At 35.4% G+C, this 13,351-nt stretch overlaps 2 pseudogenes; both read right to left on the bottom strand.

The window, feature by feature from the left end:
• Positions 1-327: 327 nt before the first annotated feature.
• Positions 328-4,991, bottom strand: LOC149253275 (F-box protein At1g67340-like; annotated as a pseudogene).
• Positions 4,992-5,833: 842 nt separating this feature from the next.
• Positions 5,834-7,455, bottom strand: LOC149253274 (protein trichome birefringence-like 11; annotated as a pseudogene).
• Positions 7,456-13,351: the final 5,896 nt, after the last annotated feature.

Below are 13,351 nucleotides of genomic sequence, written 5' to 3'. Positions count from 1 at the left end.
AAATCACATGAAAAAGAATACAATAAAAAATAAAATAGTCAAAGTGTGGGACCTTAAAACACTATCTTTTGCGTATAAAGTACCCCCCTCCCATCCTAAAGTACACAATCAATGTTTCTCATAGAAGCTCACATTTTTTAGATTTGTGAGAGTGATTTGGAGCAAAATAGATAAAAGAAATATGAATTCTCTATGTTTCTGGTCCAAGTGTCTATTTTTCTTAATATTTAGGTTTATCATAAATTGTTTCCACATATTTAGATCCAAACTTGTCAAAAAATTTGGTGGATCCATCTCTGTTTGTTTGCATTCAACTTAGGACCAAAATTAATCAATAGGATTGAGATGATTTTGCCATTTGTTGCTGCCATTTAGGTTCTTGAGCCATGGTTCAAAAGGTTGGAGCCGTGTATCTTGATGTGTTCTAAAGTAATGGGCGGGAAAGATTGAGGCGAGCTCTCAGGCGTTGGCCTGAACGAGAAAGCTCCTTCCTTCGGCTATGTTCTTGGTAACGCCGTAACCGTCTTGCAGGCAGTGGCCGAGCTCTCGCAAGGCGTTCACGTGGCCAAGAAATACTGACCTGGCGCAGAGGGCTTCCCCGGCTTTGAAATCCTTGTCTTTCTTTGTGCCTCCATTTCCGTTGAACTGAATGATGGCTAAGGAGTATAGGGCTGCGGCATGTGATGAAATGGCAGCCTTGGCCATCAATGACGCTCCACTGCCTCGGTTTTCAAGACAGTAGAATCGGATCTGCACATGAAGGGGAGTAAATTAAGGTAGCTCTCTGGAATCGTAAACGTTTAAATAAAGTAATCTCATGGGCTACTACGCGGACTTTTATTAAAGAATCAACACGCTTACCATGCCTAGAGTGTAGCAGGCTTCAATGTTTCCTGCTTCAGCACATCGTTTCAGAAAATTGTGTGCACCGCTTGACCAGCTGGAAGCTTTGACGACCTAGAGTATTGAATCTCTTACATCTGCGTAAGGAAAACGAAATCTGTAAATATAAAATTTAGTTTACTTTCGAGAATCAAAATGAAATCGGCAAATCTAAAAAAATTATCAACGATATCCATTGTTCTTTAAAGATTGAAAACACTATATTGAAATATGTATCTGAATTTTTTTCTCAAAATCTGAGGAAAATAATGAAGATAAACTACAGTTCGCCGGATTTAATATTGCTCTGGCGCTGAAAATATTTCTTAAATAATAATGATCCAGCTACAGCGAGCGAACCCTTGAGAACGCTCCCTGATTGAAGACTCTCAGAAAAAGAAGAAGAAAGCTACAAAATATCAGAGCCGAATGATAAGACGTTTTTTTTCTCATATCAAATTTGTTCAACCTATCAAAAGAGGATGCTTCTTCCAAAAGAAAAGGAGGAAAAAGAGGATTATCTTCTAAAACTACAGAAAGTTATTTACACCAGGAAAAGCAATAGAGTTCAAGCAATCCACCGGCAAGGGATTTCCTTCCAAAGGAAAACATAGTTATTTACGGTAGAAAACCAGAGAGTTTAATCAATCTACCAACCAAAAAAAGGAAAATTTCCATTCTAAAGCAAATGAGGGTTATTTACAGTGGCTTTAACAACGGGTCTGTTTCCTTTTCCAAATTGTGAAAACTTTATGCCGTTTGCATTTGAGTGGAAAATACAAGCATTGATTTATTTCCTCGCCCACCGATCTTGTGGCTTAAGTCTAGCTTGAATTTGACTAAAAATCTCCCAGGATCTGTATTAAGTTTCCCTAATTGAAATTTCTGGAGATTAAAGCTCTGCAAAAGAAACAGATTACCCGCTATTCTCGGCACCAGGATATCATTTTAAAGCGATCCTGTTATTTTCTTGACCAAGAAGCACTCAAAGCAAAAACTAACTCTATAATGAATTCAAACTAATTCTTCTGTAAGCCTGGCAGTGCGCACAAATGTCAATAGAAATTTGTGTATAGATGTCAAAAAGAAATCTGTGTACAGATGTCACAAAGATATGAGATATTTAACTTGAACAAAGATCAATCAGATCACATAAACACAGGCCAGATGTCAATTAAACCAGATGTGCCAGATGTCTATCTGAGAATCAAAAGGTCAACGAAAAGCTCTTTCAGAGGAAGGCCTATCGGCCTAATAAGAAACCTTCCAAGCACGGATGCCACGTGGATGAGGATGACACCTATAGTTTAACGTTCTAATTTAATATTCACGGTATATCTGCCCATTCCATTGAGCCAAGTCCTTTCTTTCCATAATTTTTTGTTTGAAAATATATAATGAAATTTGCATTATATAGGAAATGTTATCAACCTCAAATCAAATTATTTTTAAACAAACCTAAAAAAAAACACTAACTCCCTCAAATTTACAACATCAACTTAAGAAGAAGCGCCACTAAAATGAAGAAGGAATTTTCATTTTTAATTTATGGAAACTTATGATTCGCTATGTTAATAAATCCAAAACATCCTTAATGTAAATACATGTTTAGATGAACATGTATTTACATTAAGAATGTTTTGGATTTATTAACATAGCGAATCATAAGTTTCCATAAATTAAAAATGAAAATTCCTTCTTGATTTTAGTGGCGCCTCTTCTTAAGTTGATGTTGTAAATTTGAGGGAGTTAGTGTTTTTTTTAGGTTTGTTTAAAAATAATTTGATTTGAGGTTGATAACATTTCCTATATAATGCAAATTTCATTATTTATTTTCAAACAAAAAATTATATTTTGTCAAATTGTAAGAGGCACATGTTTTTAAATAAAAAAACCACATTAACATGAACAAAACAACCATGATAATTAACAATCTTACACATGTAGGATATCTATACAACTAGTGTTCACAAATTCTAGTAAGTGATGATACTTACCATGATATTACACCAATTAAATGGTCTCATAAATGTCCAAATGATCATTACCAATTGTAATAGGGTGTATTGCAAATCATTAAATAATCATCGTCAGTTGTATTATGGTATATTGCAACTCATTTTAATTTATGAGTAGAGTGCTCAATCCTTATTACAAAATGGGACTAGATTTATGTCATTAAACTTAGAAATCCCTCTCATCTATATTTTAGTAATTCGCAAAACTAAAAAAATTCCTTCTCATCTATATTTAAGTAATTCATCCAGTCCAAGAAAACAAGGTTTTCCACAAACCAATTAAGCCTTTCAACCTTTTCGGCTTATTTTCTTATATCAAACATTTGTGCAGGGTTTCAACCAATTAACATTTCATTGAGTATATATCTACAAATCAGTGATTTTGGGATCAAATCCCACAAAGAAATTCTATACCTGCTCTTCAAATTCCTTCAAGCTTTTGAAAGTAAAACCAATGAATTATCAATACAATTTTAAAATAATAAAAAGCAATCATCCATTAGGCTTGAACCAACATCTCTTCTAGAGAAATTCAACAATTCTAATTTAATAATCCTATCGGCCTCTCTTTGTACCTTTTGGGACAATTGCTAGTATTTATTTGTTCAATTCTATTGTGGATGATAGTTTACATAATCCAACTCTACTTTAGAAGATAGCCACAACCATGATATTTTTGAATGTGAATTCCTTTCGATGTATTTTCTTTGGAGTAGGAAGATTCCAAACCTCCAAATGTATAATTAATGTTAGATATAATTCCATCAATTACTTATTTATATAATAAAATATATTTTTATAAACATAAAATGGTTTAGAATTATAATTATAATTTTATACAATACATTTGACTTTTTTATACATTTAATAAATACATTAAACAATCAGTGTTTTTCAATTTTGAATCTTTCATATTCTATTTTTTATAGTTTTACTTTAACTATAAATAACTTTCTACAAACATTTAAAATATAAAACAAAAATAAAATAGATTAACTATCTTAATTCAAATAGCTACATATAAGTTAAGAATATTCATAATAATGATCCAATAACCAATTAGTTATTGATTTAATTGAAAGTGTAATGTTCATATTCTCACATTGAGAGTACAAAAAACCAGAGGAATTCTCTTCTAATCCACTAATTGATTTGTGTTTGTTGTTCAAAAATGTAAGTTTAATTTAAATTCATACTCCCCGGAAATAGACACTGAGTACTCAATAGTTGGAGTTCAGTGCACTTGAATTCCATCTTTGAAAGGGCTTGGGTTGAATTACACTTGAATTTTTGTGTTTACTGGTGATAACTATATTTTCAGTTTCTATTCATACTTCCTGAAAACACACACTGAGTATTCTACAGTTGGAGATTATTACAATTGAATTTCAATTTTGACAGGGTCTGGGTTGAATTACACTTAAACTATAGAGCTTAATGGGAGACTTCCAAGAGCGTTACCATTTGCATGTTGTGATAGGCACATGCCACTATGGAAGGTTTTTTTTTGTTTTGCACCCTCAACAAAATAGTGAAAAAAATATGGAGGGAGAGATGGCCAAATGGAAAACATGAACCCTACCTTTATGTACTAAAAGCATAATACCTAGACCTTGGCTACTCTACAAGGTTGAAAGCAAACATAAGTTCAAGAACGAACCAACAGAACCATAAGTGCACAATCCCACCCTGTAACATAAATGATAAAGAAATATCTTCTAATCTCTGATTCTCCATATGGCCACTTTCTTGAGACTCAAATAACTCCCTCATGTCTCCATCCATGGACTCTGAATTAGAACTTGGCTTCAGTCCCACATTCTCCTCAGAAACAGGGCAAGAATTTGGGTCTGGATCAGTGGTGTCACAATGTTGCAAGCCTTGAGCCACATCTAGTCCTTGATGATCCCTTGCAGCCTACACAACAGTCATTCATGTAATAGCTTTTGATAACGTACATGAAAAATATGCCCTCAACCTGCACAAGTCAAGATTGTTCTTTAAAAGAAGACCTACTAAAGACCGATGGCTTCTTACCATGTGCTTCCTTGGCTTCGGGACCTTCTATAGAAGGATCATTACCTTACCCATAAAGCCTTCAACAACATGCCCAATCCCCGAGACTGGTCTCAGCTTCGATTAGACCAGGAGCTTGTTCGAGGATGGGGAAGCCATAATGACCCAACTCACCTTATGAAAGGCCACACACTAAGTAGTCAGCTCATTGCCTTAATTTATTTTTTCTTGAGCTAGATTGAACCTAGACCAAGGGCATAACTTCTTTTTTTCCAATGTGAAAACACAGGAATAACTATGTAATAACCAAAAATATCACAATCTTCAATTCATCCTTTTTCAAATTTTCCAACCTTAAGTTCATTTTTTTCTATTTAAATTTGTTAACGTTACAACCATCAATAAAGTGGATATTCCTTTACCCAAAAGCGTAAGAGGGCAGATCAATCATATTTAAATTAAATTCTCGTGTAATTTGTACAATTCACGTGTTTACACAACCTTGAGTAATGAAATACAAGTTGTAACAAGCAAACCCCAATGGTGGAAGAAAACCAAAAAAAAAATGTGACTTTTACTTCACATGCAGATGGTATGGCCATGCTACTTTATGTTAATTATATAGGAGCCATGATCTCTGAGAATATGGCCCAACTTTAAAGCAGCATGAAGGGTCATGATTTTCCACTTACAGTTAGGTCATGTTTTTCCATTCTACCACTACTGCAAATTATGATTTTGTTCTCCAAAAGAATGCCCCCTGGATCACGGGGCATGTGTTAAGTAAAAGGAACTCTTATCAGTAGATATTTTTGTTGTTTATGAGATTAATTTAACAATCCACCTCCCATTTTGTGGGTTGCGGTACCAGGGAAACAAATTTTGCACCATCCAAAAATGTAGGTTACTCAATAATGTTATCCATTTTTAATTAATGTGCTCATATCTATTTCATATCCACTGGAAAGCAGGTAGCCATAAAGAAGATGATTTCATGTATCCGAGACACCGGGTAGACACCAATGGTTGCAATCTTTCTTGTGGAGTGGATCTAGTCCATGCCCATTCCCCAAATAGTATAATGAGGAATGACCATCCTTTCTGAATTCGATCAAATATGTTATGTTTAATGATTGCACATTCTTCTTGCCATTGAGTTGTCTGATTGCTTCAAACATGATCTGGTTACTTACTGGCTCCCATTGAAACCAAGTAGAAATAAACTCTATCCAAGTTTCCTTATGACACTTCCCTCTAGTTTTCCAGGACCCTCCTATGAATTTTAAGATGTTGAAAGACACATATATGAGATTAAGCTTTTAAATACAAGTATACCCTTAAAAATCTTCAAATCCTACCATTTAAGAGGAAAGCATGTTGCAATATTTGAGTCATGAGCTTGTGACCAATTCAAAATAAAAATCACATAGAAGAATTGTTCTATTTTCTTTTCTCACATCTAGTACATAGATGTTTCATCCTATGAATTGAAAGCATTTGACATGGACTAGTGAGGCCAAAATTATTTGTAGTGAATAGGAGCATAGCTACGCAAAATAGATGGGCTTTCTCAGATTTGACATGTTGGAGAAACCATTCAACCCATGTCTTCATTACTCTCTGGAGTGTGGTTTCGACATCCATCTTCATGTCCACTGTATTTCCCTCTTGGAAATAACAACCCCTACAAAAAACTTCTGTCAAAACATTACATTCCTTAAACTTACATGGTTTTTTTATCCTAAAAAATGAAATATCAAAAACCATACATACCCTTTAATTGTATTTCCATAGTTCCACCAGTGTCCTATGTTGAACATGAGCACATCCCCATTAGACCATAAATGTGAAGTATAATCTAGGGTGTCGACTATCAGCGTGGTTTATACCTCATGAGGAACTCCTCTAGGTGGGCGGCCATGGAAAACTAGAAATGGTGCCCTGTAATACTCTATTGTACAATTGTAATCTACAAATCTGAAGGACAGAAATCCCATGTGTTTTTTTATGGGATTTCCATTGACTTCATAAATCTGTTTCTTGTTCAGAATTGCTTCTACAAGCATGCAAATCAGAGACTCCCATTGGTTCCTCCCAGTGGAATCACCCACAAAAACCACATGTATGTTGTAGATCCTCTTCAAGAAACCGCTTATATTGAACCTGAAGTTCAATTCAAACTGGACATTAAATCTATTTAATGAATGTTGAGAAGAATATAAGTTCAGAAAAATACAGAGACAAACAAATCAAAGTTTTCAAACTTATAACCACTCAACATTTATCAACATTGTATAATGGTGCTAAACCTTTTTTCCCATTGAGCATTTTATGAACAATTATCACATCAATGGAAATTGGTAAACTGGGTGAAAATTTATGAACGCACATGAACTCTCGATGAAAATGGAATCTAAAAAAACATCATATTATTTGCAAAATTCTATTGCTCTCAATGGGGTTGGAGTTTGATGATCAAGGTGGTGGGATGTGATGCCACCCACCAAGGTTCAATTCCCTTAGAGAAAGGAATAACCATTGAGATCGGGTGCAAGTTCTGGGTGATTTCAATGGAATAGTGCACTCTATTCTAAAAGCTTAGCTAAACAAAAGCTAAACAGAAGATCCTTGTGTTCAGTGGTTTGTTGCACTTCAAAAACAAAAAGAATCATTTGTCCATAACTTCTAAAATCACCTATATCCCAGAAAGAAAAAAAAATGATATTTTTACTTTGAGCTAGCAAAACTCAGAGCTCCAACCAACAAAGCATGCCTTGCTAAACATCCTGAAATCCCAAGAGAAGCTTAGTCAATCCTAAAATCCTTGGATTATCAAAATATTCACATTTTTCGTTCAGTGGGAAGGAAAATAACCACGTTATCACAGTGGCAGACAAAGCTTAGGGTTCAAATAAAACACCCACAATAGTTCGATGGCTTAGCAGGTCACACCAGTGACTTACAAATAAAAGGGCTACAGTAAGATTATTTCAATCTAGAATTTCATTGAATTGGTAATTTTCGTAGAAATCAAACACGAGAAGGAAAGATTGTTATAATTGGTGTTGGCCTAATAGGGTTTTATAAGCACTAGAGGTCTCTTAGGTGGATGAAAGTGGTCCACTGTTGTGGGTTCAGTATTCAAGGAAAATGGCCATTGGGTCACTCTGTAAATCTATGTAACATGAATAAATAGAACAAATGGACATATGCCTCACAAATTTAATAGAGTCCCTATGGAGAGTGGATCCACGGACAATTTAATGTTCAGAAAAGGGTATTAGAGGGTGGTTGATACATTGTTGCATAGAAAACAATAATTTCATTTTTTTCCAAAATTACAATTTTTTTAAATTGCAATTTTGAAAAGTTCATAAAAGCATAATGTTAAGCCTTAGTTACTAGATTTTGAATTGGATTTTACACTAAGGCTAACTGCGAGAAGCTCTACACTGAGCAAGGTAGTCATCTATGGTCGTGAATTTTATAGACAATGAAATTAACATGCTCAAATTCTTCGAGTCAGTTTCAACTACTGATGGGATCAATTGCTCGTGTCTGGAATACATTTCTCTAATGAAAAACTTCATAGAAACAACTAGAGGTGTTGCAAGAATTACGAGCAAGAACCCACAAAAATGTGTGAGAGAACAATTATGTGATTTCTAGTGATGTTGCAGGCGAGAAAATAAACTGCCATGATGATTGTTATAACATTGAAAGTAGAGAAGCTTTGAGCTTCTTCTATTTCTTCTCTTTCATCGGTGGAACAACGATTAGGGTGTAGGAATATCATGGAAGTCATGCACACCATGCCCAGTGAGCATGAGCATAAAAGATGTGATGAAAATTAGCCTGACCATTTTCAAGAAGAGAAGCCTATCACTTTAATTATTGAAATTATATTTTTATATAAATAAATATAATGTTTAAATCTTTTGAAATATTAATATTAAAGCCAGTTGATGGATGGCATAAAATACCTTGGTTTCAGACTTCAAAAGCAGGCAGACTTCTATTGATCAAATCTGTGCTCGAGGCTACCCCTGTCTATTGGATGTCACTCACTTGGATTCCAAAAGGCATACTACAAAAAATTCAACAAATATGTAATAGATTCCTGTGGAATGGCAATAAAAAGGGTAAGATTTTTGCTTGGACCAGATGGTCTCTTGTTTCCATGCCAAAGAGATGGGGAGGATGGGGAATAAAATCACTGTCAGATTTTGCACAAGCTTTAACTGCAAAGCAGGGTTGGTCACTCATTAAGATGGACAGCTTATGGGCGGAAGTTGTACACCACAAATACATTTTGCCTTCCAGCATTACGGAATGGCTCCGCAGACCTAATTGGAACCACATAGGCATATCCTCAATCTGGAGGGCCACTCTAAAAGCTATGCCTCTAATCCGTGATAATCTACTATGGAAAATAGGGAATGGTGCACAGGTTCGCATCGGTTTAGACCCATGGCCTGGTTCTGGGAATGCACATCTACTGCCTGAAGGCTTAATCCGACATCTCAACAACAGAGGCATCAAATTTTTGGCACAGATCGGTGATCCCCAACAATCAACTATATTTACACAAGCATGGGTTATGGATCGGCAATGGCATCTGCCAGAGGATTGGTCTGCACTTTGGCAAGGATACATTCAGGCTCTTACCGAAACTCACATCAAGTTACAGGAGGAGGAAGATGAACTAATTTGGGCACCCGCTAAATCAGGTTCATATGCACCAAAGCTCGGCTACTTAAAGTTAATAGAAGCGAAGAAGTCGGACATTCTTAAAAGCTGGTGGAGAGATGTCTGGCAGCTACAAGCACAGCCTCGTGCCAGACTTCTTATGTGGAACACCTTAGCTGATAAGCTTCCAACAGGTGTCACTCTTAGGAAGCGGGCATTCTCAGGAGCATCTTGGTGCGTCCTCTGCAAAAAAGAGGAGGAATCGACGCCCCATCTTTTCCTACACTGCAAAGTTGCAAAGGACATATGGCATCAAGTCACTCAGGCGCTCAAAATTAGCACAGTTTGGCAGGGTGTTGATATACCCTCTGCCTGGGATCAATGGTGGTCTGCGGTGTCCTCCGAAAAGGCCAGGAACCTTCCTCCGGTGGTGTCCTGGTTCATTTGGAACAACCGCAATGCCATAATATTTGAGGACTATAGAGTAAATTGGCATCATCTTCCGCCATCTATCTGCGCGACCTACACAGAAATTCCTTTCGAGCATAAAACAAATAATCCTAGGAACATCCAGCCTGAAATCATCAACAAGGAAATGCCTTGGGCATTTTTTGACGGGGCTGCGCCTCTACAAGGATGTGGGGGGGGTATTGTTTTTCATCTAACAGATTCTCATTATTATCACCTGAGATTGGGAATAGGGACAGGCTCAAACAACTATGCTGAGCTGATCACTCTGAGACATCTCCTCTACTTTGCTCTTACCAAACATTGCAGACAAATACAAATTTTTGGGGATTCAAAGATTGTGATTGATTGGGAAAACAATAAAACTTTATGTCATGCATATTCTTTGAAACATATCTTGGAAGAAATTGTTTTTCTAAAAACACATTTTGACCAGATCATTGTTTCTCACATCTACAGGGAAAGAAATGCGCTTGCTGACCGGCTCTCGAAAGAAGCGGCGGATCGCCCTATAGGAGACTGGCAGATTGAAGAGTACACTCCAGAAGGCATGCACAGATTCTACCACTGCCCATACATCGACGGCCTGCAACAGGGGGAACCCCCCTATACTTAGAAGTTTTTTGATCTACATGTTCATATTTTTTGTATATATCAGCTATGCACTAATTCGGCACTATATCTATCATTCATAGCATGAGGATGTTATGCCTCAGTTACCTGTCTATTTACCGGTACATGAGACACTGTTATTTTGGTTTCTTTTTGTTTTGGATACTGAACACAGTACCTACAGTTTGGACATTTCAGGATGTTATTTTGTAAATCCTTTGATCAGTGGATTAAACCACATTACAGCATATGCCTTGGCATCAACAACATGTAATCTCTATTATTTTCTTTTTAATAGAAATTACGAACTCTATTTCCTCGGAAAAAAAAAAAATTAATATTAAAATTACAATTAAAAAAAAATTAAAAATAAAAATAAAAAAAATTGCAAGGTGATAACTTTATAGTCAGTGCAACCAACATTGCCTCTCCAATGATCCTCGAGAGCAAGGGAGGTCAATTCAGCATTAAATTCCATTCCGTGGATGTAAAGTTTTTTCTCTTCCATTGTAAACTTTTGTACAAAAAAGTGGTCGTCTGGATGGCAAAAAGAACAGGCCAGTGTCATGGACTACAAAATTGGTTGTCAATAGGATAAAAATTTGGTGCTAAAAGGTGAGGACGAATTCTTTATTTGGTCTATAAATGTTACAATCATTTACCGCGTGATGCTAAGTTCCAAGGGGAATCTCTTGATATATAATCGAATTGGCGGGCTACTCTGACAGAGTTTTGAGAATCGCCTGGATACACTCGTGTCGCAGCTTTTACCATATGGTGTTTTGGAGCTTAATATGTTCAGGAAATATAACGATAGGTGTTTATTAAATCAATGGAATTGGGTGTTATGATTTTTTTGGGGGGAATTTTGTGGATTTTAATTTTAAAATAAATATTTTAATCTATAATTAAATTTAATTATTTAAATTCATTGTTTTGGAAGAATTCGTACAATATTTAAATTATATAAAATTAATAATTAATGATTAATTCTTTTATCAACTTAGATGGAACATTTAATTTGAATTTTACAATTTTAACGATGATCAACATGACAAAAGTTTATTCAGCCTCACAATTTTAGTTATAATCATACAGTTTAGCTTACTCTAATTCTAGGAGGATCCAACAACTCAAACTATGGATTGTTATGCAAATTGTTGTTCAAATCCCGATCAGAGAAAAATAGAACACAAAAATTCATGACAAAAACCTGAAGCAATCTTTGTCATCAACATAACTTGATTGTAGGTTATATTCGAGTCAATGGAAAGATAAGCACCCAAGGTCAACCATTGAATTTGAAATTGGACCCTCTGATCCAACGAACCCTGGCCCCGTATGGGGATGTTGTACGAGTTCTCTATCATGGTTTTCTCCAATTTCCAGAAGGCTTCCGATATATCATAATGGAGCTCAACGCGAACATAAAGCTTTATTTGCATACCTCATTGAGATTGACAGTAGAAAATAATTTCTTCATCGATTTCTTCAATGGTATATGTTTCTTTCCCAACTACTGTGTCCCTTACGATATTGATGCAGCTACGAGGAATCAATTATTTTTCAAGCAGGTATTTGTGTCTGCCTCAAGCAAGCTTGGATGAATGCAAGAGCCTCTGCGTGTCCAACTACTATTATGTAGCTGAGTTTTATTGGCAATCTTCTGGATCTTTTTTGCGTTACGAAGAGATTTTATCTATGAGAATCATCTAGGATCGAACCTAGGTAGCGTTCATAAAGGTCATGGATGATTTAGCCTAGCCAATAGAAAAACTTGGAGGTATTGTTTCTGGAAGCAGGCACAGAACATCGTCCGCATCAGTTTGGGGGCTTTTCTGTTGTTTATAATAATTTTTTTTTTCTCTTTTCCCTACTATGACACAAGCAAAGGATGAGAAAGGCGACAACGGATTGTTGAAGACACTAGAAATCTATTGGCATAGAAATATGTGGAGACCACAATCATGCAACATGGGGAAAGTTCACAACTGAGAATAAATGTCTTTCACACACCACGGGACATATGTCATCACAGGACAAAAAGGGTAGATGAAGGTTGGGCTCACCATTTTCAAGAAGAGGCGCCTATCAACGTAAATATAATTTTGTATATAAATGTATAATGAATGTTTGATATAATTTTATCAATAATAAAGTTGTGTATAAAATCATTCAAGCAATAGATCTCATTGACAATGACTTTTCGCATAGCTTGTGCCACATTAATAAGTTAATTGGACAAACACGATTACCATACCACATATGAACGTAACTACATGTTGTTGATAATATCTTTAATAATCATCTCATTGCAAAGTAGAGTGTTATTAATGTGTACATTAATAATTATCCTCTACTTGCATATATGTATATGCAATATAACTTATAGAAGAAGTCGTCTTTTTGGGACATTTTTTCTATTTAATTTTAACTAAAATCCAACAGAGATTTTTAAAAACTTAGGTTTAAGTTGTTTAATATGTAGAATTTGAGTGTCACGAGGGGGTTTCAGGGTGTTGAATCTATTTATGCATTCAAAAAAACATTTTAAATAACAAAAATCACATTCTTTATTGAAATTATTTTGTCAAATTTCAGTGAAAAAATCTATTCCATCCATAAGTTAGACTACGCATATATATAAACTAAGAATGCGTAAAAGT

Source organism: Pinus tabuliformis, chromosome 7 (assembly GCF_031772625.1).
Source record: "Pinus tabuliformis cultivar Carrire ecotype Pingquan chromosome 7, CPIR1, whole genome shotgun sequence".
Taxonomy (NCBI): Eukaryota; Viridiplantae; Streptophyta; class Pinopsida; order Pinales; family Pinaceae; genus Pinus; species Pinus tabuliformis.
Note: the sequence above shows the minus strand (reverse complement) of the source record. Positions and strands in the feature narration are given on the sequence as shown.